The sequence below is a fragment of the Pseudophryne corroboree genome, chromosome 5, assembly GCF_028390025.1.
Source record: "Pseudophryne corroboree isolate aPseCor3 chromosome 5, aPseCor3.hap2, whole genome shotgun sequence".
NCBI classification, from domain to species: domain Eukaryota; kingdom Metazoa; phylum Chordata; class Amphibia; order Anura; family Myobatrachidae; genus Pseudophryne; species Pseudophryne corroboree.
This window is the reverse complement of record NC_086448.1, coordinates 629779864-629805567: the sequence shown is the minus strand read 5'-3', so window position 1 is coordinate 629805567 and position 25704 is coordinate 629779864. Positions and strand designations below refer to the sequence as shown.

Here is a 25704-nt window from a genome sequence, read left to right as displayed (position 1 = left end):
GTCAAACGCAGCCGCGGTAAGTCTTGAAAAAGACAGGGACCCTGCTGTAGCAGGTCCCTTCTCAGAGGTAGAGGCCACGGTTCGTCCGTGAGCATCTCTTGAAGTTCCGGATACCAAGTCCTTCTCGGCCAATCCGGAACCACTAGTATTGTTCTTACTCTTCTTTGCCGTATGATCTTCAATACCTTTGGTATGAGCGGCAGAGGAGGAAACACATACACTGACTGGTACACCCAAGGAGTTACCAGTGCGTCCACAGCTATTGCCTGTGGATCTCTTGACCTGGCGCAATATTTGTCCAGTTTCTTGTTGAGGCGAGACGCCATCATGTCTACAATTGGTCTTTCCCAACGGTCTATTAACATGTTGAAGACTTCTGGATGTAGACCCCACTCTCCCGGATGAAGATCGTGTCTGCTGAGGAAGTCTGCTTCCCAGTTGTCCACGCCCGGGATGAACACTGCTGACAGTGCTATCACGTGATTCTCCGCCCAGCGAAGAATCTTGGCAGCTTCTGCCATTGCACTCCTGCTTCTTGTGCCGCCCTGCCTGTTTACATGGGCGACCGCCGTGATGTTGTCCGACTGAATCAACACCGGCTTTCCTTGCAGGAGAAGTTCCGCCTGGCTTAGAGCATTGTAGATTGCTCTTAGTTCCAGAATGTTTATGTGAAGAGACTTTTCCAGACTCGTCCATACTCCCTGGAAGTTTCTTCCTTGTGTGACTGCTCCCCAGCCTCTCAGGCTGGCGTCCGTGGTCACCAGGATCCAATCCTGAATGCCGAATCTGCGGCCTTCTAATAGGTGAGCCTTCTGCAACCACCACAGAAGTGACACCCTTGTCTTTGGTGACAGGGTTATTCGCAGGTGCATCTGCAGATGCGACCCTGACCATTTGTCCAACAGATCCCTTTGGAATATTCTTGCATGGAATCTGCCGAATGGAATTGCTTCGTAAGAAGCCACCATTTATCCCAGGACTCTTGTGCATTGATGTACTGACACTTTTCCTGGTTTTAGGAGGTTCCTGACCAGATCGGATAACTCCTTGGCTTTTTCCTCTGGAAGGAAAACCTTTTTCTGAACCGTGTCCAGAATCATTCCTAGGAACAGCAGACGAGTTGTCGGGATTAAATGGGATTTTGGAATATTCAGAATCCACCCGTGTTGTCTTAGCACCTCTTGAGATAGTGCTAAAGCTGTCTCCAGCTGTTCTCTGGACCTTGCCCTTATTAGGAGATCGTCCAAGTATGGGATAACTAATACGCCTTTTCTTCGAAGAAGAATCATCATCTCGGCCATTACCTTGGTAAAGACCCGAGGCGCCGTGGACAATCCGAACGGCAGCGTCTGAAACTGATAGTGACAGTTTTGAACAATGAACCTGAGGTACCCCTGGTGTGCGGGGTAAATCGGAACGTGTAGATACGCATCCTTGATGTCCAAGGATACCATAAAGTCCCCTTCTTCCAGGTTCGCTATCACTGCTCTGAGTGACTCCATCTTGAACTTGAACTTTTTTATGTAGAGGTTCAAGGACTTCAGATTTAGAATAGGCCTTACCGAGCCATCCGGCTTCGGTACCACAAATAGAGTGGAATAATACCCCTTTCCTTGTTGTAATAGGGGTACTTTGACTATCACCTGCTGAGCGTACAGCTTGTGAATGGCTTCCAACACCCTCTCCCTTTCGGAAGAGACGGTTGGTAAGGCAGACTTCAGGAAACGATGAGGAGGATCCGTCTCTAATTCCAACCTGTACCCCTGAGATATTATCTGCAGGATCCAGGGGTCTACCTGCGAGTGAGCCCACTGCGCGCTGTAATTTTTGAGACGGCCCCCCACTGTCCCCGAGTCCGCTTGAGAGGCCCCAGCGTCATGCTGAGGTTTTTGCAGGAGCCGGGGAGGGCTTCTGTTCCTGGGAAGGAGCTGCCTGTTGGTGTCTCTTCCCTCTTCCTCTGCCTCGTGGCAGGTACGACAAGCCCTTTGCTCTCTTATTTTTGTAGGAGCGAAAAGGCTGCGGTTGAAAGGTCGGTGCCTTTCTCTGTTGGGGAGTGACTTGAGGTAAAAAAGTGGATTTCCCGGCAGTAGCCGTGGCCACCAAGTCTGATAGACCAACTCCAAATAACTCCTCCCCTTTATACGGCAAAACCTCCATGTGACGTTTTGAATCCGCATCGCCTGTCCACTGTCGTGTCCATAAGGCTCTTCTGGCTGAAATGGACATAGCACTCACCCGAGATGCCAGTGTGCAAATATCCCTCTGTGCATCACGCATATAGATAAATGCATCCTTTATTTGTTCTAACGACAGTAAAACATTGTCCCTATCTAGGGTATCAATATTTTCAATCAGGGATTCTGACCAAACTACTCCAGCACTGCACATCCAGGCAGTTGCTATAGCTGGTCGTAGTATAACACCTGCATGTGTGTATATATTCTTTTGAATAACTTCCATCTTTCTATCTGATGGATCCTTAAGTGCGGCCGTCTCAGGAGAGGGTAACGCCACTTGTTTGGATAAGCGTGTGAGCGCCTTGTCCACCTTAGGGGGTGTTTCCCAGCGCGCCCTAACCTCTGGCGGGAAAGGGTATAATGCCAATAACTTTTTTGAAATTATCAACTTTTTATCAGGAGCAACCCACGCTTCATCACACACGTCATTTAATTCTTCTGATTCAGGAAAAACTGTTTGTAGTTTTTTCACACCATACATAATACCCTGTTTTACGGTATCTGTAGTATCAGCTAAATGTAACGTCTCCTTCATTGCCAAAATCATATAACGTGTGGCCCTACTGGAAAATACGTTTGAATTTCTACCGTCGTCACTGGAATCAGTGCCCGTGTCTGGGTCTGTGTCGACCGACTGAGGCAAAGGGCGTTTTACAGCCCCTGACGGTGTTTGAGGCGCCTAGACAGGCATTAATTGATTGTCCGGCCGCCTCATGTCCTCAACTGACTGTTTAAGGGAAGATAAACCATCACGTAATTCCACAAATAAAGGCCTCCATTCTGGTGTCGACCCCCTGGGGGGTGACATCTGCATATTTGGCAATTGCTCCGCCTCCACACCAATATCGTCCTCATACATGTCGACACCACGTACCGACACACACCGCAAACTCACAGGGAATGCTCTAATGAAGACAGGACCCACTAGCCCTTTTGGGGAGACAGAGGGAGAGTCTGCCAGCACACACCACAAAGCGCTATATATACAAGGGATATCCTTATATTAAGTGCTCCCTTATAGCTGCTTTAATATATATATATATAGCCATTAATGTGCCCCCCCTCTCTGTTTTACCCTGTTTCTGTAGTGCAGTGCAGGGGAGAGACCTGGGAGCCGTCCTGACCAGCGGAGCTGTGACAGAAAATGGCGCCGTGTGCTGAGGAGATAGGCCCCGCCCCTTTTTCGGCGGGTTCTTCTCCCGCTATTTTTCCAGTCAGGCAGGGGTTAAATATCTCCATATAGCCCCTATGGGCTATATGTGAGGTATTTTTAGCCTTGTATAAGGTTTATATTTGCCTCTCAGAGCGCCCCCCCCCAGCGCTCTGCACCCTCAGTGACTGCCCAGTGAAGTGTGCTGAGAGGAAAATGGCGCACAGCTGCAGTGCTGTGCGCTACCTTATGAAGACTGAGGAGTCTTCAGCCGCCGGTTTCCGGACCTCTTCACGCTTCAGCATCTGCAAGGGGGTCGGCGGCGCGGCTCCGGGACCGGACTCCACGGCTGGGCCTGTGTTCGATCCCTCTGGAGCTAATGGTGTCCAGTAGCCAAGCAGCAAATCCACTCTGCATGCAGGTGAGTTTACTACTTTCCCCCTAAGTCCCACGTTGCAGTGATCCTGTTGCCAGCAGGACTCACTGTAAAGAAAAAAACCTAAACTAAACTTTCTCTAAGCAGCTCTTTAGGAGAGCCACCTAGATTGCACCCTTCTCGTTCGGGCACAAAATCTAACTGGAGTCTGGAGGAGGGTCATAGGGGGAGGAGCCAGTGCACACCACCTGACCTAGTAAAGCTTTACTTTTTTGTGCCCTGTCTCCTGCGGAGCCGCTATTCCCCATGGTCCTTTCAGGAACCCCAGCATCCACTTAGGACGATAGAGAAAAGTGGGGAAGCTACAAGTGGAAGTAATTAATACAGATAATTGACAAGTGCCACCAGCAGTACCCCCTACCCTGCAGCGCTTTGTGCGGTGCCCCCTCCGCACACACCTAGTTATGGCCGAGTGTGTAGGATATTGGGGGAGGTGAGAGGCTGCTGGTGGGGGCCCTACCTATTTTGTCAGTCCCAGGCCCCACAATTTCTGATGGCAGCCCTGCCTGCATATTTGGGATTTTTCCAGCACCCATATGAGATACAGCACGTTCTAATAGTAATCGAACCAAGAATTGCCTGGAACAAAGCTACAGTATGTAATCTATTCTGTGCCTTTGTTATAATAAATTGAATCTCTGCCAACTTGAATTATATTACATCACTCTGTGCCCCCATTGGTATTAGATATTGTGCCACCTCTCATTAATCAATGTCTCATAGAAAACCATTTGCAGGGACACAGCTGTTTGTTTCCTTAGGTAATATCTTCCCTAGTATTACCACAAGTACTGTAGATAATAAATGCTGAATTTAGCAGTAAGGAGTGAGTGAGTGTAGTATTGTTTCTTGGAAGTTACGTATGTACTGTTTCTATTTTCAGCTGCAGTCTTCCTTAGAGAACATAATGTACATGGCTACAGAATCATTAACCAATGTAAGTAAGTGCTATTTATGGTAAGAGAACTACTGTGCAGTAGAGATAATTAAATTCTGCTTGATGTTTAATGTTACCGTTTTACTGCTTAAATTAGGATGAAATCACAATACTGTATATCCCCATTATAGGGGTCAGGATATAAAATGCTTGTTTATAATAAATCATTACTTACAAGCCCCATACACACTAGGCGATATTGTTCACAATATCGCTCAGAAAGGGCTTTCTGAGCGATATTGTTCGCCTAGAGTATACACTCATTATTATTAACAGTGCGCGCTTCCGCACATCGTTAACGACCCCCACCCTCGTCTGAACATGTACAGACGAGGGAGGTCCTCAATTACGACAGCCATGCTGCATCTGCAGCATGGGTGTTGTCGAAGTCGAAAATATTATAGCTACACGCATCACGTGCAAACACCACACAGATGGCCTCCGTGCAGGTGCTTGTTCTGCCGTGGGTGCGCATACTCGCAAGCTACGTATAATCACTCACGCAGTCTTGCGTGTTAGCGCGTGGTATGAGTAATTACGGTAGCATATGCATTCGCATGGAAAAGCCACAAAGACATATCCCATTTTCAATCCACACAGTGCATAATTTACACATAACCCACACGCACCACACCAGCGAGTTACATTTGCTTTAAAGGTATTATAACGGAGGGATTCGACTTTACAGGATATGAGGGGACAGAAATAGGTTAGGAGGTGGTGTTTGGTATCCATCTGTACAGTATTTTAAGAGCAATATTCCAGTAGCAGTTTGCAGAAGATAACACGCTCCTGCGCATAGATATGCGCAGGAACAGAATAGTAATATTAACTGTATTTACTGTACTCTTGATATTCGGCGGGAACCCAGAGGAGAACAACTGCAAGTGCACCTGGACCAGACATCGCCCACCTATTCAAACCGACCTATGACCCCTCCTGTACTGTAAATGACCAGCCCTTTGACCTATAGGGGAAGAGATTACAGTTCCCATTGTTTCATGATTTGGACTAATGTATAAAAGCCATGCCTCCTGGCCGGTCAAACACATTCTCTGAAGGTCATCTACCCAGATTGACTGAGGACCGGAACCGGGTGGCGCAGGCGAAACAAACGTATGTATCCATTGATTGTAGCCTCTTCTCTTATGTGATTGTATTATTGTTGTAACCCCCTTTTTAGTAAATAATTGTTGGTGGGTTGGATCCCAACATTTTAAATACAATTGGTGTTGCATTCCTTTTTCCTGTTATGGGTTATAGAGTGTATTCCGCCGCACGTGTAGCTACTCTGAGCTAACAGCGTGACGGCGTGCACATGCAACGTGTACGCATTTGATAGGGGTTATACACACACACGCTTAACGGTCACAGCGGCCTGAACATTGGTGTATTTAAAGTATTGCTTTTATTCCTGTAAGTTAATTAGACTTCACAACTGGGGGCTCCTCCGGTTCACTTCATACTCACAGACTGGCATACCATTACAGACTTTGATCTACCTACAAAGGGTGGAGACGCATCTTTAAGTAACCCTTGCTTTGCTACTTGGTGTTTTAAAACCCTCTATTGTGTTGTTAGATCACGTCTGTACTGCAGTCTTAAGAGGTGCTGGTGTGAAACCCAGACACAGGAAAAAAGCTGTTTATTATCTGAATGTAATTTTGGCGCGAAAGCGTACACAAAGTGTACCGATACTTTGCATGCATTCTCACATATTGTTGCCATAGGTTTACAGTCATTATAGATCTGTGTGAAATTAGATACATTTGTTTGCTATATAGATATTTGAAATAGTGTATTAAGGGTGTAATTGTAAAACACAAAACGCAGTTACGGCCTAGTCGTTTAGGTTAAAAACGGAACAAGTGTGGGTTGTGTTAGTGAGCGATAGTAGTTTTATTGCTCACATTTGTGTAAATAGTGTGGTTTATTAAATTGCGAACGCACGTTTTTACACGTGGCACAGTGCGTGAGGACAGCGTACAGAGGTGCGCACGTGGCGTAGAGACACGCACGGTAACGTGTTTATGCAAGGTTGCACAGAATCGCGAGCGCAAAATTTTCTCATACGTCCTAGAGGATGCTGGGGTCACTTCAAGAACCATGGGGTATGGACGGGATCCGCAGGAGACATGGGCACTTTAAGACTTTCAAAGGGGTGTGAACTGGCTCCTCCCCCTATGCCACTCCTCCAGACTCCAGATTAGAATCTGTGCCCAGGCAGACTGGATGCACTCTGAGGAGCTCTACTGAGTTTCTCTGAAAAGACTTTATGTTAGGTTTTTTATTTTCAGGGAGTACTGCTGGCAACAGTCTTCCTACTTCGTGGGACTTAGGAGAGAGAAGTCAGACCTACTTCTGTGAGTTTAAAAGGCTCTGCTTCTTTGGCTACAGGACACCATTAGCTCCTGAGGGTCTGATCGCTAGGTACGCCTAGATGCTTGTTCCCAGTGCCCGCCGTCACCCCCCCTTGCAGAGGCAGAAGTCAGAAGACAGGTGAGTAGAAGAAGATCAGAAGACTTCAGTGACGGCTTTGAGGTACTGCACAGCGATCGCACGCTGTGCGCTATGCTCCCACTATACAGCGGCACTACAGGGTGCAGGGCGCATGGGGGCCCCCTGGGCAGCATATCTAGCCTCAAAAACCACACCGACAAGGCAGATATTTGAACCTTGAGGGAGGCCAGACGCAGGCCTAAGTCCAGGCCCTGCTGAAGAAAGGCCAACAGCTTGGCTATACTAAACTTGGAAGCGTCATAACGGTTAGATGCGCACCAAACAAAGTAAGAATACCAGACCCTATAGTAAATCCGAGCAGAATGACCGTCTCAGAAAACCCTTTAGCCCTCAAGACGGAAGCTTCAAGAGCCACACCGTCAAAGACAGCCGGGCTAGGTCCTGGTAGACACAGGAGCCCTGAACGAGGAGGTCTGGGCGTTGTGGAAGTAGAATTGGACGCTCTGACGATAGGCCCTGCAGGTCTGAGAACCAGTGCCGTCTGGGCCACACTGGAGCTATGAGAAGCAGAATTCCTTTTTCTTGCTTGAACTTCCGAATTACCCTGGGCAGGAGTGACACCGGAGGGAACACGTACGGCAGCCGAAACCTCCACGGCACCGCCAGCGCATCCACAAATGCTGCTTGAGGATCCCTTGTCCTTGCTCCGAAGACCGGAACCTTGTGATTGTGTCGAGACGCCATCAGATCCACGTCTGGAAGGCCCCACCTTTCCACTAGTAGTTGAAGCCCTTCTGGATGGAGGTATACAGAAATGGGTTCTCTGCGCACTGAGGTGTTAATCTGAGGCGGGCTGTGCTGCTGGTAATGAGGGGTGTCCCACCCCCCCTTAACGAATATTCACTACAAAGAAGGACAGTACTGCTAATCCTTTCCGCAAACCATCCGGTCACGTGATCCGGAGTTCCGGAAGCAACCGGTTGCCAGGCGACGGAAGAAGCCCGAGACAGAGGAGAGTGGAAGGCGGAGGGGAAGGGAGAAGGTAAGTCCCTGTAGGAGGAGGAGAGGCGCGGCCAGCCGCTCGGAGAGCCCCGGCCGGGTCCACTTCGCCTCTCTGACAGGCGCACACCCCAGGTCAGCGGCCCCACAGAGCGGGCCTGATTCGGGCGCTCTACTGTGGGACGTGCTGCAGGAGGAATAGCGCCAGTCCAGGGTCCTTATTCTCCACTCTAACCAAAGCATACACTACCGCTGTCAACTGTTCATCACTTCACAAGAGAATCCTTCACTTCAGAGCACAGATTAGCGGGACGCCGCTGTCTGTATAGACTTGTAAACCGTTTGGACTTTAGTACATATTATCATTAATATTTTTTTGTGGCATTTTTCTTTTTCTTTTTCTCGACTTTACAAAGATTACAGCATTTGTTCTTTCAATTGAACCTTGCACTTCAGAATTTAAGCTCAAACCAGGAGCGTGCCCCAATCACTGATTGACTTTTAAACCGAATTTATACCTGTTGGGAAAGAAAGTATCTCAGCATCTTAGAATAAACAACCTTAAGTATATTACCTGCTTTTTCATTATTGATTTTAGCTTCACTTTATAACCGTATCATTCACCACTACAAATAGGGTTTGAGCGCTGGTTCCCTGTGGTTTTATCCACATCTGTATACTTCTGGATGGAGGCCCCACTCGCCGGCATGTACGTCCTGACAACTGAGAAAGTCCGCTTCCCAATTCAGGAATCCCGGAATGAATATTGCCGATATGGCCGGTAGATGGCGTTCCGCCCAATGTAGAATCCATGAGACTTCCTTCATTGCCAAGCGACTTCGAGTGCCGCCTTGATGATTTATATAAGCCACTGTGGTGGCGTTATCCGACTGTACCTGAACAGGTCGGTTCTGAATTAAATGCTGGGCCAGGTTCAATGCATTGAAGACCGCCCGCAATTCCAGAATGTTGATCGAGAGGAGAGATTCCTCCTTGGTCCACTGACCCTGAAGGGAGTGTTGCTTTAGCACTGCTCCCCAACCTCTTAGAATGGCATCTGTCGTCAACAGGACCCAGTTGGATATCCAGAATGGACGGCCCCTGCACAATTGTCGGTCCTGGAGCCACCATAGCAGTGACAGACGGACCTCCGTAGTCAATGAGATTATGTGAGACCTGATCCGGTGAGGCAGGCCGTCCCACTTGGCTAGAATCAGCTTCTGGAGGGGGCGAGAATGGAATTGAGCATACTCCACCATGTCGAATGCTGACACCATGAGGCCCAGCACCTGCATCGCCGAATGTATCGACACTTGTGGACGAGAAAGAAAGCAACGAATCCTGTCCTGAAGCTTCAGAACTTTCTCCTGAGACAAGAACAACCTCTGGTTGTGAGTGTCCAATAGCGCTCCCAGGTGCACCATGCTCTGAGCAGGGACCAGGGAGGATTTCTTCCAGTTGATGAGCCACCCGTGGGCTTGTAGAAACTGGACAGTCATATCCAGATGACGTAGGAGAAGTTCTGGGGAATTTGCCAGGAGTACCACCGTCATTACCGCCATAACTTTGGTGAAGACTCGCGGAGCCGTAGTTAAACCAAAAGGTAACGCCCGAAACTGGTAATGGAGGTTGCCAATCGCAAACCTCAGGTATTGCTGATGTGACGCTGCTATAGGAATATGCAGGTAAGCATCCTGTATGTCCAGGGAGACCATGTAGTCCCCAGGTTCCAAGGCCAGAACTATAGAGCGAAGGGTTTCCATACGGAACTTGGAAACCTTCACAAACCTGTTCAGTTCCTTGAGGTTGAGAATGGGCCAGGAGGACCCATTCGGTTTTGGGACTAGAAACAGCGGAGAATAGTAGCCCCGGCCCCTCTGTGCAAGAGGCACCTGTACTACGACTCCTGTATCCAGGAGGGTCTGTACCACCGAATGTGGAGTGTTTGCCTTTGTCTGGTCCAACGGGACATCTGTCCGGCAAAATCGATAAGGGGGTCGGTTTTTGAAGGCTATGGCGTAACCTCGAGTGACAACACCCGTACCCAGGCATCTGAAGTGGTCTTCAACCATTCCTGGGTATACCCTAGAAGCCGGGCCCCCACCCTGGGATCACCCAGGGGGAGGCCCGCCCCATCATGCGGCAGGCTTATCGGTCTTGGAAGCTGGTTGACGGGCCGCCCAGGCTCTCTTGGGCTTTGGCTTACCAGGTTTGGAAGTGTGTTTGTTGTACGCCTGACCTTTTGCTTTACCTGAAGGACGAAAGGGGCGAAAGGAAGTACCTTTAGCCTTTGAGACAGAGGAAGCGGTACTTGGCAGACAGGCGGTTTTGGCCGTAGCCAAGTCAGCCACAATCTTATTTAAATCCTCCCCAAACAGAATATCTCCCTTGAAAGGGAGTACCTCCAGGGTTTTTCTAGAGTCCAGATCCACAGACCAGGATCTCGGCCACAATATCCGGCGAGCCAGGACTGATGTGGTAGAGGCCTTGGCTGCTAAGATACCGGCATCAGAAGCCGCCTCTTTAATATAGCGAGAAGCTGTGACAATATATGACAAGCATTGTCTAGCATGGTCAGAGGGGATTTAAGCTTCTAACTCCAAGGCCCATGCCTCAATAGCCTCTGCAGCCCATGTTGCTGCAATAGTGGGCCTTTGTGCAGCACCCGTGAGGGTGTAAATCGCTTTTAGACAACCCTCCACACGTTTGTCCGTAGGCTCTTTTAGAGACGTGATGGTAGTGACCGGTAGAGCTGAGGAAACCACCATCCTAGCCACATGTGAGTCTACTGGAGGAGGTGTTTCCCAATTTTTAGACCGCTCTGGCGCGAGGGGATAGCGAGCCAGCATCTTCTTTTGAGGCACAAACTTCTTACCCGGGTTTTCCCAGGGTTCCTGACGTATATCCACTAGGTGGTCAGAGTGAGGTAAAACTTGTTTAACCACCTTCTGACGCTTGAACCTATCTGGTTTCTTAGGAGGGACGGATGGCTCGGGATCATCCGTAATCTGTAAAATCAACTAAATAGCCTCCAAAAGATCAGGAACATCCACATGTGAACCACCCTCCCCATCAGCAGTATCTGAGTCAGAATCTGTGGGGTCAATGTAAGTGCCATCTTCATCAGACGAGGTGTCAGTGACAGCAGTGGATTGTGAGGAGATAAGAGCTCGCTTAGAGGACCCCTTGGGCTTAGGCGAGCGAGGGTCAGACTTTTTAGTAGTCAGGGACTGGTTCAACTTCTTCAACTGAGTAGATAAATTGTCCACCCACGGCGGATTAGCTGCAGGGACCACATACAGTTGTACCGGCATAGGGGTTCCCATAGGGGGTGTTAATTTATTAACTAGCGTATGCAGAAGCGTGGAAAAAGCAGCCCACGGTGGGTTATTATGGACTTCCGTTGCCACTGTTTCACTGGGGGGCAAGGAGCCCCCAGAACCAGAACCCACAGCTGCTATATTCTCCTCATATGGATCTGTAGCTTCAGCAACACCAGCAGTGTGTTCCGCCCCAGAACCGTTACCGTCAGAAGCAGACATGATATAACTTGCAGTATCAGGTAACACAGTACAATTGGCAGCAGCACAATACCTCTTGCCCAAACCCCTGCGCAGTATAGTCAGCACAAGCAGGGACACAGGAGAGATACGGTGACTAAAATCACAGAGAAAAATACGTATTAGAGTATATCTTGTGAATATCCTATAGTATTATAAGACCTGATGCACCAAGCCCCCTCAGGTTATAGAATATAGGGATAGCAAGTTGAGTGAGAGACACGAAATGGAAACCACTCAGCAAGCTAATGCACACACATATAGTCTCAGTTATACAATGCAGAGGTTATTACCAACAATAATACTGCACTGGACCAGCTGATATAGCTATGTAGTCAATAGATATAATACTGCACAGTAAGAACTGGATGTATATCACAGGGTAATTGTACTAGAAAACCCTGACTAAATGCACTCTTTCTTAACTAACACTGTCTAATAGGCAGGTAGAATACTTAAGTATCATGTAAAGTCACAGCACTGACAACCAGGCGGCTTTACACAGGAGGATTTGCCCAAGCAGTCCCAGGAACAGTGTAGCTGAGAGAAATTTCGCCCAGACATTGACAGGGAGTGAGGAAAAGACAGATATGCAGCTCCAGAGCGGGAACATTTGTGGGAAATGGCGCCCTGGGGCTGGGGCTGGGGCTCCAGGTCTAAGCCTTATCCCCCTGCTGGCAAAACCACCAGGTACTGTGGGCTACTATTAAAAAGGCTTTAAGAGAAAACCTGACCTGCACCCATGCCCTGGTGACCTAGTGGGATCGCCTGTACTGCCACAGTGTCCACCACCAGCGCGTGCGGCCCGCTTCCCACTGACTTCGCCGGATCGCAATAAAGTACGGGTCACGCAAGCGGGACCCACTCACCACCTCCCGAAGCGTGGCCACGCGATCCCGGAGAGGCCCCGTCGTGTGTGCCTGACCATGGAAGAAAACCGGAGCCTCCTGCTGTAGTTACCCGGCAACCAGGGCTCGGGAGTGTACAGCGCCGCTGGGGAGAGATGGAGCTGCAGCAGTGAATGTCAAAGACATATACACACTGCTGCTGCCCTTGAAGTCTTCACTTTTCTTCTAAAAAGTTCTTCTCAGGGCTGCCCAGCGCAGCCCCTCTGTTATGTGCCTGCTATCTGCGGCACCAACTACAAAACTGAGCTCCTGTGCGGGGAGGCGGGGTTATAGAGGAGGCGGTGCTATGCATTCTGGGAACAGTAAAAGCTTTTCAGCCTGTTGGTGCCTCGGATCAAGATCCTACTCTACACCCTTATGTCTATCCTTGTGGAGCCCAGTGTACCCCGCAGCAGAAAGCAGATTATTATAACACTTTGTTTAAACTGTACTACCTCTGGTATAAGACTACTAGTCAAAGGGAGTGATATTTTCTGTACAGAAAAGAAAAACATTGTGTATTTGAGTGAGTGAAAGTAGGTGTGGATGTATTGAACCTGGAAATCGGTATACCGTGGGGACACTGAGTTAGTAGAGGCTTGGTGGCGTAAGGTCGGCTGACTTATGTTAATAGAGAAGTACGCAAGTCATGAGGAGACTTGCACAGGAGCGTGATAGAGTATAGATTGTGAATTGAAGTTTAAGTTTTTGTGTTACGCTCCGGCTGAGGAGCGCAGCTTGTGAATTCGACTCCACTGATCGCAGGGCGGATAGATAACAAGTATCTATACGTTGTGCGATTGGACTGCGCGTTTGTGCATATGATACGTGGTGCAACGTGATACCAATTTGCGTGCTTTCGCGTAAATTGTGTCATCATACGCGTCGTGTAGAGCATACGCAAGCGTGATTTGTGTATAGTAGAAGGAAGTTTTTTCGCTGTCTCTCTCAGGAAGAAATTGTCCAAGGTGAGACGTTCACTGGAAAGGGGGATCGATAGTATGTTTCTCTCCCTACACAAATTCCAGTAAATAGAAGCCAGTTACTGATAGGGTCCTCACTGGGTACGCGGTGGTCACTATTGGAGTGAGTCGTGGTACATCAGCGGAGAAGGAGTGGGTGTAAAGCGCTAGGAGAACTTTCACCGTCTTTTCGTTGTGCAGTTGAATATTGTGTTTAAAGAGTCCGCAATGGGATCCAATTGCACAAGCGGAAGGCGTTTGGCAGCCAGGGTTCAGGCTGAAGAGATGCGGCCAAAGGGGTCAGCAAGGTTTATAATGTGTGGGAAATATGGTCCACACACGGAGGCTTTTTGCAATGAATGGGTACGTATGACTGCTGATAGGGCATCATTCCCTAGGATGGGTACTTTTGAACCAGAGGTACTGCAGAGTGTAAGGACTAGAATATGCCTGATCACATCTAGGAAACAGAGGATCAGACATACCGATTGTTTAAAATCTGTGGCAGCAAGAGGGAGATGTGCAAAGGGAACTTGCGCGCACAGCAAGTTCCAACCCTGATAGGAAGGTGATTGCGAGTGCACCACCACTGCCATATGTCGATGGGGGGAAACTGGCTACAACCAATGGTGCATCAGTTAAAGATAGCAGTAGGCATAATCAATGTATTAACCCTAACCCTTGCCAGTTGTATCCGGTTTTGAATTTTCCCCAAGGTTGTGAGGAAGAGGATGAGCCTAGCACAATATCGGCACTCTCTTTAGCAGCTACCATACAGGATACTCAGGTGGGCACGGCCCAACCGGTGAGAATAGTGGCGATGCCCCCCAGCACAGAAGCGAGTGAGGTCGTATCCACTGGTAAGTACAGCACCATACATTATGCAGAGGCAATAGCTCCCCGTATTATAGAGTCAAACAAAAATGAAGTGGTTGAGCTAAATCCAGTCAGGGTGATTGCAGTCCCCAACGGGAGGACTGACAGTCAGGGAGTAACCCCCATCAGTAACATTGCAATGCACTGTCCTTGGTCCCGATCAGAACTGAGATCAATTATGTCAGAATTCCCCGATCCCAGAAAAGATCTAGTCGGATGCCAGAGATTTATTAAAGAATTGGGTAATGCCCATGAGCCCACAAACAAAGATTGATGGACAGTGCTCAGAGCGAGTATACCCTCAAATATTGGCATAACTGATTGTAAACTAGATGTAGAAGTGCCCCTCACTGATGTGTACAACCAGGAGAATGTAAGGCAAATTAACATACAACTAGGACTGTATTTCCCTACTGTTGTTAAATGGAACAAAATCTTCTCCATGAGACAGAAGGACAGTGAATCGGCATCCAAATATTTCCATAGAGCACTGCAGGAAATGGCTAGATACACTGGGGTAGCGGATATTAAGGAAAATGCCAACCACAGGGAGGTAGCTGTCTCTGTGCTAATGGATGGATTAAAGGAGGCATTGAGGACCAGGGTGCAAACCTCTCTGCCAAATTGGAGGGGTATCACGGTAGCTGCACTAAGAGAGTCTGCCATTGAACATGATCGTAATATCACTAAACACAGGGAGTCACAAGGGGATAAGCTGATGATGGTAAGTATACAGGCTCTCACAGGGAAGTCCTATCAGCCAAATCCCCAGAACCCTGATGGTAAGTCACGGTCAAAAACATGTTATCTTTGCAATACAGAAGGGCATTTTGCAAAGGAATGTAGGAGTAAAGGGACACATATACCCCCTAAACATGAATATGAACCACGTTACCAGACACATACAGTAGTTGGGAACAGGGAACACCTAGAAGAGATTATGAGCCACATAGAGGGGAAACAAGGAGGTACCCGCCAAGGAGGGACTGGCAGACCTCCGAAAACCCACAGTTATCCCCCGCACATATAGAAGCTGCCAATGCCCGGCGGGAGGATCCCACTACACAATAGAGGTTAGGCCACACCAGTAGTCTGCAGCCAGTCAAATTGATTGCTGGCCTTGGTAGTGAACCTGAGGTCATGGTTGATGTAGCTGGTGTACCATTACCTTTTCTTGTAGATACAGGGGCGGCCAGATCAGTGTTAAACTCCACCACAGGTGTAACGACCACGGGAAAAACGATTTCGGCAATGGGAGTAACGGGAAAGGTGCAGCAATACCCTTTGAGCAGACCTGCAGAGATTACGATAGGGCCCTTGTAAAACAAACATTATTTTCTGCTGGCTGCATCGGCTCCAACTAATCTACTTGGCAGAGATCTGTTGTGTAAAATGCGGTGTGTCATATACTGTACCCCTGAAGGTGTGTTCTTAGATATCCCTGAGAACCATGCACAGGAAGTACAAGATATATTAGACACCCCTCAAAGGCTAATGTTACATTCTACTGTTATAGACACGTGTCCATCACAGGTAGAGGAAATTATCTCACAAATACCGGGTCCCCTTTGGACCAAAGATGGACAAGACACTGGATTGATGGCGAATGTAGCCCCAGTAGTAGTACAAATAAAAGGTGGCAGGATAGCTCCAAAAATCCCTCAGTACCCTCTGAAGCCAGAGGTGGAATTAGGAGTATACCCCATCATAGAACGGCTGCTACAGCAGGGCATCCTAGTCAGGACGTCCAGCACAGCCAATAGTCCCATCTTCCCCGTGAAAAAGAGTGGGGGAGGGGTTACAGGCTAGTGCAGGAACTAAGGGGAATAAACAAGATAGTTGAGAGTCAATTCCCTGTAATGCCCAATCCAGCTGTCATCCTCATACAAATTCCCTCCACCTCTAAGTTCTTCACTGTCATCGATCTCTGTTCTGCTTTCTTTTCTGTCCCTCTCCATCCTAACAGCCAATACCGCTTTGCTTTCACTTACAGGGGAGTACATTACACCTGTACTCGGCTCCCCCAAGGTTTCATTGACAGCCCAAGTATTTTCTCCCAGGCCTTACATGACTGTTTGCAATCTTTTCAACCTGAGAGTGGGTCATTGCTAATACAATATGTTGATGACTTGTTGTGCTCTGACTCATTCGAGTCGTCCTTGGCAGATACTAAACAGCTTCTGTTTCATCTCTCCCAGACAGGACACAAGTTTTCAAAGGATAGGTTGCAGTTGTGTTGGACTAAGGTTAAATACTTGGGGCATTGCTTGACACAGGGACTTAGGCACCTGACCGCTGATAGAATACAGGCCATCCGCGACATGACTCTGCCACAAACTCAGCAACAGATCTGCACTTTCCTTGGAATGTGTGGGTACTGTCGGAACTGAATTCCAGGGTTCTCTATACTGGCACTACCGCTGCAAGAAATGGTCTCCTCGAATAAACCAGAACGAGTCTCTCACACAGATGAGTCCAAACTGGCGTTTGAGAGACTAAAACAGTGCTTGTCACAAACACCAGCATTGGGTATGCCAGATTATGAGAAGCCCTTTGAATTGTATGGTACCGAAAGCGCTGGGTGCGCGGCAGGAGTCTTAACACAGAAACATGGTGATGCCAGCAGACCGGTAGCCTACCACAGCGCACAGTTGGACACTGTACGGTCTCTCCCCACTTGCTTGCGAAGTGTTGCAGCCATTACTTTGCTGGTAAGTAAGAGCGAGGACGTAGTGTTAGGACATGACTTGACCATCCATACACCACATGCAGTATCAGCCTTGCTAAACTCCGCCCAAACCAGACATGTCTCATCTGCTCGGTTTACAAAGTGGGAACTATCACTGATGGCCCCTGTAAACATCACCATTAAGAGGTGCAGCTCACTAAATCCTGCAACTTACTTGCCAAGTGTGCCTGGTCATGCACAAAGGGTGGAGGATGAGAACGATGGTGAAGGAGGATTTAGTGCAGACACTGATACGCATGATTGTATGGAATACCTGAACCAGACATTCACTGCGAGACCTGACATCAGTGACAACCCACTGGAAGGCATAGACTTTACCTTCTACACTGACGGTAGTTGCCACAGACAGACGGAATCGGGAGACCTGTGCACCGGATATGCAGTTGTAGATGACGAAGGTATCATAGAAGCTGAACCCCTTGGCCCACCTCACTCAGCACAAGTCACTGAGCTGGAAGCACTGACCAGAGCATGTGAGTTGGCAAAGGGTAAGTCAGCTAATATATACACGGATTCTAGGTACGCCTTTGGAGTGGTGCATGATTTTGGGGCCCTGTGGCGCCTCAGAAATTTCATGATGGCAGCTGACACACCTGTAGCGCACGCGGCATACATTCAGGCTTATTACAGCAATACAGGAACCGGACAGAGTGGCTGTTATCAAGTGTAAAGCACACCCTCACAACCAAGACCCAATTTCACTTGGTAACAGCCGGGCAGACGAAGCTGCAAAATCAGCAGCAAGCAACACCATACAAACTAACATCACACCACTGATGACATTTAACAAGGTTAACATGCAACAGTTAATTGAAATGCAAAATTTGTGTTCCCTACAGGAGAAGGCGGTCTGGAAGGTGAAGGGATATGGTCAGGAGTCCTCAGGACTTTGGACAAATGGACACGGTAAACCAGTGGCCCCCAGGGCATATATCCCAAGCCTAGCTGAGGCGGCACATGGTCTGACTCATCTGAGCAAGGAAGGTATGTGCAAACTGGTAAGAGCCTACTGGAGTGCACCAGGATTCTCTTCTCATGCAGGTAAGAAAGCAATGACATGTCTTACTTGCTTCAGGAAGAATATTGGTAAGGCAAAACCAACGGAGCCATCCCATATCCCTCCTTCAGACGGACCTTTTCAGGTAATACAAATTGACTTCATACAGTTACCACCCTGTAGGAATTTGAAGTATGTGTTAGTATGTACCAATGTTTTTTCAAACTGGGTAGAAGCATTCCCCGCTGCCACAAATACTGCTGTGTTCACTGCAAAGAAAATCGTGCAGGAATTTGTGTGCAGATATGGTATCCCTAGAATGATTGAAAGTGATAGTGGTACCCATTTTACAGGTGAAGTCTTTCAGGTCATGTGCAAACTGATGGGTATTAATAGCAAGCTGCATACTCCATACCGGCCACAGGCAAGTGCGAAGGTGGAGAGAATGAACAGCACTATTAAGAATAAGCTGAGCAAAGTGATGGCTGAAACTGGATTATTATGGCCAGAAGCATTACCACTAGTGTTGTACAGCATCAGAACCACTCCCAGGTCACCGCTTAACTTATCACCCTTCGAAGTTCTTTTTGGTCGACAACCCCATGTAATGATAGACCCCTAGGATGATTTGAAGTGCAATAACGAAATAACTGTGCAGTATTTGGTTAGGATGATCCAGCAATTGAGAAATCGGCAAAGGAATCTAAAACTGGCGATTCCTGACCTACCAAGCAGCAATTGTCATGACATTGAGCCTGGGGATTATGTGATGATTCTAAATTTTTTATGCTCAGGTTGCCTCATAGACAGGTGGGAAGGACCGTATCAAGTTTTGTTGACCAGCACGACAGCACTAAAGGTTGCCGAGAGAGAGAGACTTGGGTCCACTCGTTCCACTGCAAGATGGTTGCTGACCCGGAGAAAAGTAGTGACAAAGAGCAAGGTGAAGAGAACTTTTTATCACTAGAGTGTTTGTTCCAGGAAAGCTGAGAGGCAGGACTGTTGAACGGTACCTGAGCACGGAGAACAACAAAAACCAAGGACGGTTGACGTACCATTTTTCTTTTTTCACCCCCCCCCCCCCCCCCCCCCACACTGCATTTTTCTTTTTGTTTCCCTTTTTATTTTTTGCTCCTTAACAAAATGGATCTACATCAAGAGACTGTGTTTCGGCTTTTTCTGGTGACTCTGTTTTTGATCAGGACAATCTGTTTTTGTGAGGGCCCCCGAGATGTTGAGCAAGGATCTGGAATGGGTCCTGATGGCAAGTATGAAGTCGTAGGATCTCAGGAGCAGCATATCACTCTAGTAAAGGCTGGTATCAGTAAGCGATCTGGTAGTCACGGAGCTCGGAGGCAATGTGGAGGGTTATTGTCTGATGAATATTGTATATGTAAGCATTGCGAAAATATAGTCGAAGATGGGTGCATCCAGAGATGTCAGTCAAACAGTAATATCGACATTGGCCGACATCCTTTCAGTGATTACCACTCATTAGTGGGTATGGTCTTAAACCAAACAGAATGCTGGGTGTGCTCACAGGTACCTCAAGAACAGAGTAAATCGGGATTAGCGTCATACCCTTTAACAATAGATTAGGTACTTGAATTATGAGGTGGGAGACCAGTGGACAAGAAATTCAATATATCTAGGCCCCCTAGCTTGAAGCTCCACCAGTACCACGTAGATAGGTCACTATTGTGTTGTAATGTGTCCAATTTCTGAAAACAAGGAAACTGGGAAGTGACATGGAATAACCAGACATGACTTTCTCACCCAGAGCTGATAGCCTACCTATTGACTCTGAACTTGTACGCAAGATAGCCACCAGTGGGAAGTATTTTCGGTATAGGTATACACGTGGGCTGTGAAAGTGTCGCAGGGGTATTGTACACACATCATCCAGCCCGATACTTGTACTGAGGAAATGAGAGAACTAAGGACCGGATCCTTTATCAGGAAGATATGTGATATGGTGTTGATGCATTTTATCCCTTATGTTCTTCCAGATGATGCCTATTTCATATGTGGAAGGAAAGCGTACAAGTGGCTTACTCCGAGCTCTGAAGGGTTGTGTTATATTGGGAGAGTACTACCAGAGGTCATGACCATAGCGCACGACAAAATGAAAGACATTCACCGCAATGCTCAGACTCCTTATACTGATACCCATTATGAACACATCATCAAGAGACACCTCATAGATAGGACAGAGCACGCAGCCTATGATTTGATTCATGAATCCACCGGGATAGAGTCCCTTATCCATTAGATATCACCCGTACTGCCAGAGGAACTATAAATTATAGGTACATCCATGCGCTGGCGAACTTGATAAATAATATCACCGAGATGTATGATGACACCTTCAGGTATATGGGTAGGGAGTTACAAGCCTACAAGAAGGAGCTGATCCAGCACAGGATGGTCCTTAATTATGTTACGGCTGTGACGGGTGGGTACTGTGTTACCCTGGCAACTCAATATGGTGTGAAGTGCTGTATGTATATTACGAATAGCACTGACGACCCCATGGAGATCATCGATCAAAAGGTGGACGAGATCTTGCAGTAAAAGTGGGAGTTCTGGAAGAAACACAATCTTACCATGACGGCTGTGGGTAATGAACTGACCGGCTGGGTCTCATGGTTGAACCCACGCAAATGGTTCTCAGGGCTAGGAGAGTGGGCGCAAAATGTAATTGTGAATGTAGGAAAGTTTCTCCTTTGTGTCCTGGGTGTCATCATAATTATTGGTCTGATATTCAGGTGTGTTCGAATCTTGACGCGGCACAAAAACAGCACAAATTTGATGAGTCTAAGGAGCGAGGGCGTTGTTACAGCAGCAGATTTGATTTATGACCCATCTGCAGAAACAGTGTTAGGCCATGAAATTCATTTGCAATCCTTATCATGTTTCTTTCACCATTTCTCTCTGTTTCCCCCTCTACCCAGAAACATCCAACCAGGAAAGATGTCAACCATACCCAAATTTATGTGAATGTATTTATATGTGTCACACCCTCATCTCTGCAATCTTCAGTCAATGGCACACATAGTTGATAAATGGTATCCACATATAGTAGCACACACATATGTTTCCCCTCCATGTATTATCAGATAAATGTGCTCCCCATTTGTTGGTATAAGAAGCCGAAAAGGTGAGGGTTAAAAGCCCTTGCCCGAAAAGAGCTCCGTAGTGTTTGTTTGCCCATGTACAGACCCTTAATATGGGATGAGGATTTAATGTATACTTTGCAATACCTCGAAGCTTACTTAGAACATATACGGCATGATGATACATGCCCCTCAGACATTAATTCATACATACATGCTTTTTCTATGCCACTAGGCTAGACATTTCCCACCTACAAATCTTCCCCGGATATTTGAACTGTATATAATGTATAGGTAATATTTTCAGTTATGTCTGGCAGTTATTATTGACTGCCAAAGGGTGGACTGTAAAGGTCGAAAATATTATAGCCACACGCATCACGTACAATCACCACACAGATGGCCTCCGTGTGGGTGCTTGTTCTGCCGTGCGTGCGCATACTCGCAAGCTACGTATAATCGCTCACGCGGTCTTGCGTGTTAGCGCGTGGTATGAGTAATTATGGTAGCATATGCATTCGCATGGAAAAGCCACAAAGACATAACCCATATTCAATCCACATAGTGCATAATTTACACATAGCCCACATGCATCACACCAGCGAGTTACATTTGCTTTAAAGGTATAACAAGGGAGGAATTCCACTTTACAGGATATGAGGGGACAGAATTAGGTTAGGAGGTGGTGTTTGGTACCCAGCTGTACAGTATTTTAAGAGCAATATTCTGGTAGCAGTTTGCAGAAGATAGCACGCTCCTGCGCATAGATATGCGCAGGAACAGAATAGTAATATTAACTGTATTTACTGTACTCTTGATATTCGGCGGGAACCCAGAGGAGAACAACTGCAAGTGCACCTGGACCAGACATCGCCCACCTATTCAAACCGACCTATGACCCCTCCTGTACTGTAAATGACCAGCCCTTTGACCTATAGGGGAAAAGATTACAGTTCCCATTGTTTCATGATTTGGACTAATGTATAAAAGCCATGCCTCCTGGCCGGTCACACACATTCTCTGAAGGTCATCTACCCAGACTGACTGAGGACCGGAACCGGGTGGCGCAGGCGAAACAAATGTATGTATCCATTGATTGTAGCCTCTTCTCTTATGTGATTGTATTATTGTTGTAACCCCCTTTTTAGTAAATAATTGTTGGTGGGTTGGATCCCAACATTTTAAATACAATTGGTTTCGCATTCCTTTTTCCTGTTAGGGGTTATAGAGTGTATTCAGCCGCACGTGTAGCTACTCTGAGCTAACAGCATGACGGCGTGCACACGCAACATGTACGCATTTGATAGGGGTTATACACACACACGCTTAACGGTCGCAGCGGCCTGAACATCGGTGTATTTAAAGTATTGCATTTATTCCTGTAAGTTAATTAGAATTCACAGTGTCGTTCCCCCTGCTGCCCCTCCCCCGCTGTCGCTCCCCTCCCCGCTTGCATCGGCAAGTGTGTATGCACTTGCTGATGCCGGCACCCCACTGGGTCCCCGCCGACGCCAATATCGGTGGGGACTCGGCTAGTGTGTACTGGGCTTTAGGGTGTACTTTCTCATGTCCCAGAATGTCTGGGGGACTTACAAAATAGTGAGTGATTTACCAGACCCCAATAGAAAACACTTGCCCAGTGCCAAATGTCAAATTGTCAGGGTATTGTGAAAGATCTTTGCGTGACAGATACCTATAATTTTCTGCCAGGATGGATAAAGCTCCTAAATCAAGACTGTGGGGGTGAATTCAATTAGCTGCGATAATGCGGTACTTTACAGCAATCTGACTTTTGGCAAACATTGCCAAAAATATAATCACAGTGAAAAGCAGCTTATTGGGGGTTGCACACTCCCACGATTCAACCTATCCTAGAAAAGTGTAGTGGAACATGGGGAAATCTGCCTGTACCCCCACAAAAGCCAAGCCAAGATAGGAAAACAGTATAGAAGTCTATTAGTGGTCATAATAGAAAGATTTGGGGTACTTAAATTGGGTCAAATGGCTGTTATATGCATTTTAAAAAAAAATGGAAAAATTATAGAAAGTATTATTTTTTTAGCAAAATAAGCACTCAAATTAAATTGGGGGCACATAAAATGAGTAAAAGTACTGTATATATTTGGATAATTTTAAGCCACCTTCAAAAAAATGAAAAGATTACTCCCATCTGCAAGCTTAAAAACACTTGTCCCATTCATAAAGCACCCCAATATATCTATTCCAAACTTTGTAACCCAATCTCCATCACTTTGCAATTTTTGACCCAAAAATGACATGTCATTATTGGCCAAGTAAAAATAATTAAAATCATCTAACTGCCTAATTAGTCATTCTAGGGGTGTTAACCAAATACCGGCATTCTACAGTACCTTTAAATTAGGGTGTGCACCGGGCCATTTTTTGGGTTTTGTGTTGTGGTTTTGGATCCGGATCTACTTCGTGTTTTGGATCTGGACTGGTTTTGCCAAAACCATCCTTGCGGGTTTTGGATTTGGTTTCGGACCTGGATTTAAAAAAAAAAATCATCATCAAAACAGCTAAAATAACAGAATTTGGGGGTGTTTTTACAGTATTATTAACCTCAATAACATTAATTTCCACTCATTTCCAGACTATTCTGAACACCTCACAGCTCACAATATTGTTTTTATCCAGTTTAGGCCAAAAGGTTGCACCAAAGAAGCTGGACGGAGTAGCAGCAGCCCTTGGATGTACAGTATATACTGGGAGGACAAAATTTTTAAAAAAAAAGAATGTATTTAAAAAAAAGACGCATTAGGCAAGGCTCAAGATTTCAGTTCACAAAAATAAGAATTTACTTACCGATAATTCTATTTCTCGGAGTCCGTAGTGGATGCTGGGGTTCCTGAAAGGACCATGGGGGAATAGCGGCTCCGCAGGAGACAGGGCACAAAAGTAAAGCTTTCCGATCAGGTGGTGTGCACTGGCTCCTCCCCCTATGACCCTCCTCCAAGCCAGTTAGGTACTGTGCCCGGACGAGCGTACACAATAAGGGAGGAATTTTGAATCCCGGGTAAGACTCATACCAGCCACACCAATCACACCGTACAACTTGTGATCTAAACCCAGTTAACAGTATGATAACAGCGGAGCCTCTGAAAAGATGGCTCACAACAATAATAACCCGATTTTTGTAACTATGTACAAGTATTGCAGATAATCCGCACTTGGGATGGGCGCCCAGCATCCACTACGGACTCCGAGAAATAGAATTATCGGTAAGTAAATTCTTATTTTCTCTATCGTCCTAGTGGATGCTGGGGTTCCTGAAAGGACCATGGGGATTATACCAAAGCTACCAAACGGGCGGGAGAGTGCGGATGACTCTGCAGCACCGAATGAGAGAACTCCAGGTCCTCCTTAGCCAGGGTATCAAATTTGTAGAATTTAGCAAACGTGTTTGCCCCTGACCAAGTAGCTGCTCGGCAAAGTTGTAAAGCCGAGACCCCTCGGGCAGCCGCCCAAGATGAGCCCAGCTTCCTTGTGGAATGGGCATTTACATATTTTGGCTGTGGCAGGCCTGCCACAGAATGTGCAAGCTGAATTGTATTACACATCCAACTAGCAATAGTCTGCTTAGAAGCAAGAGCACCCAGTTTGTTGGGTGCATACAGGATAACAGCAAGTCAGTTTTCCTGACTCCAGCCGTCCTGGAACATATTTTCAGGGCCCTGACAACATCTAGCAACTTGGAGTCCTCCAAGTCCCTAGTAGGTGCAAGGCACCACAATAAGCTGGTTCAGGTGAAACACTGACACCACCTTAGGGAGAGAACTGGGGACGAGTCCGCAGCTCTGCCCTGTCCGAATGGACAAACAGATATGGGCTTTTTTGAGAAAAAACCACCAATTTGACACTCGCCTGGTCCAGGCCAGGGCCAAGAGCATGGTCACTTTTCATGTGAGATGCTTCAAATCCACAGATTTGACTGGTTTTAAACCAATGTGATTTGAGGAATCCCAGAACTACGTTGAGATCCCACAGTGCCACTGGAGGCACAAAAGGGGGTTGTATATGCAATACTCCCTTGACAAACTTCTGGACTTCAGGAACTGAAGCCAATTCTTTCTGGAAGAAAATCGACAGGGCCGAAATTTGAACCTTAATGGACCCCAATTTGAGGCCCATAGACACTCCTGTTTGCAGGAAATGCAGGAAACGACCGAGTTGAAATTACTTTGTGGGGCCTTCCTGGCCTCACACCACGCAACATATTTTCGCCACATGTGGTGATAATGTTGTGCGGTCACCTCCTTTCTGGCTTTGACCAGGGTAGGAATGACCTCTTCCGGAATGCCTTTTCCCTTAGGATCC

The 25704-nt window shown here is 47.1% G+C and overlaps 1 long non-coding RNA gene across 1 annotated transcript in view; it reads right to left on the bottom strand.

The window, feature by feature from the left end:
• The window catches only part of LOC134928163 (uncharacterized), a 305002-nt gene that overhangs the window by 161856 nt on the left and 117442 nt on the right, over positions 1-25704 (bottom strand). Inside the window, exon 2 of the long non-coding RNA XR_010177844.1 lies at positions 23739-23872. This is a non-coding gene — a long non-coding RNA (uncharacterized LOC134928163). The remainder of the gene's footprint in view (positions 1-23738; positions 23873-25704) is intronic.